Raw genomic sequence first — 1,854 nt, forward strand, 5'->3', positions numbered from 1 at the left:
TCTGAGTTTCCCCAATATAAAATGTGGAATTAAGACTTTCAAACACAGTACTTAGGTTTTCTAGAATTTAAGTTCTCCTTTATAATATGAGGAAAAGAAAAAATCTCAGTCAGCACATTTTCATGTCTTATAAAAGGAACTCAATCCTTTAAGTATAATTGGATGCTTAATTTTTGAATAAATATGAGAAGAACTGGCTTTTTTTTTAAATTTTAGAAACAGAATTTTTTAGCCATGGTTAGTATGTTAGGATACTTTCAAGGAAGAGTCATCGATACTTATTTATTTTTTGCTGTAACGACAGGTAACAGAGTGCTTAGAGTGGATTGCTGAAAAAGAACATGTATTGTTTGATTTCACAGATTAATTATCATGGATATCTAAACAATTTCATCCTCTTGTTTTCTAAAGAAAAAATATATGTATATAAAATACATATGTCAGCAATGAGAAACCACACAACACCCAGGGAAGTCATTCTTCTAGGGCTATCAGATGACCCTGAGCTTCTGGTTGTGATTTTTCTCTTTTTAATGATCATGTATACATTAAGCATCACTGGAAATGTAACCATCAACACACTCACCTTGGTAGATCCCCATCTGCAGGTCCCTATGTATTTCTTCCTCAGGAACTTCTCAGTATTAGAAATATCATTCACAACTGTCTGCATCCCTAGATTCCTCAGCACATTTGTAATCAGAGACAAAACTATTTCATACAATAATTGTATAGCTCAGCTATTTTTCTCCATCTTCATGGGTGTAACTGAATTCTACCTTTAACAGCCATGTTATGACCGCTATATGGCCATTTGCAAACCCCTGCATTATACAACCATCATGAACCAGAGAGTCTGCATGCTGCTTGTACTTTGTGCTTGGCTGGCAGGATTTCTAAAGATTTTTCCCACCAGTTATTTTATTTCTCCAGTCAGATTACTGTGGCTCCAATGTCATTGATCACTTTGCCTGTGACTGTTTCCCTCTCATGCAATTATCCTGTTCAGACACGTGGCCCCTGGAACTGATTGGTTTTTATTCTGCAATAGAGATTCTACTTATCACTTTAGTTTTAGTAATTCTCTCCTACATGTTCATTAGAACAATCTTGAAACTCCCTTCTGCCAGTCAGAGGAAAAAGGCATTTTCCACGTGTTCCTCTCACATGATTGTCATTTCCATCTCTTATGGAAGCTGCATGTTCGTGTATGCCAACCCTTCAGCCACAGAAAGGGCATCCTTGATCAAAGGAGTAGCCATTCTCAATACTTCTGTGGCTCCGATGATGAACCCATTCATATATACTCTGAGGAACCAGCAAGTGAAGCAAGTCTTTAAGGACACTATCCAAAAGATTAAGTTTTTCTCTGCTAAATTAAAGTATTAGTAGTATGAAATGAATAAAGTTCTTGTTAATGCTTTCGGTTATGTGGGTCTTCCTAAATCTGCTTGCTTCACTTCAATTATGTTTTATTCCTTTTTCCATTTCCATATTAAAATCTTCCCACTTCGCACTCAATACATTTGATTATTCTGAACATTGTTTCTGAATTTTATGCAAATTCAAATATTTTATTCAATTCAATTTGAATGAAATAAACAAATCTGGGTTTAGGATTATGGAGTTAAATAGAAGTGGTTTTCTTGGTAAGAGACATGGGGCATTTATTGTTATAGAAAGTGTGTCAAAATCAGTATGGACTTTTATACTTCTTACCAGGTAATAGAAATAAATGTTATTAGGAAATGCTCATTCCACTTAGCATTTCCATAAAATAAAATAATTGCAACACAAGGGGAGGATAAGATAATGTGTAAATATCTACATAAATGTTTTTAAAGGTTTAGAAAA

At 34.4% G+C, this 1,854-nt stretch overlaps 1 pseudogene; it reads left to right on the forward strand.

Annotated features, from left to right (window-relative positions):
- Positions 1–446: 446 nt before the first annotated feature.
- LOC143690613 (olfactory receptor 6C3-like) lies at positions 447–1,389 on the forward strand (annotated as a pseudogene).
- The last annotated feature ends 465 nt before the right edge of the window (positions 1,390–1,854 follow it).

The sequence above is a fragment of the Tamandua tetradactyla genome, chromosome 7, assembly GCF_023851605.1.
Source record: "Tamandua tetradactyla isolate mTamTet1 chromosome 7, mTamTet1.pri, whole genome shotgun sequence".
Lineage (NCBI taxonomy): Eukaryota > Metazoa > Chordata > Mammalia > Pilosa > Myrmecophagidae > Tamandua > Tamandua tetradactyla.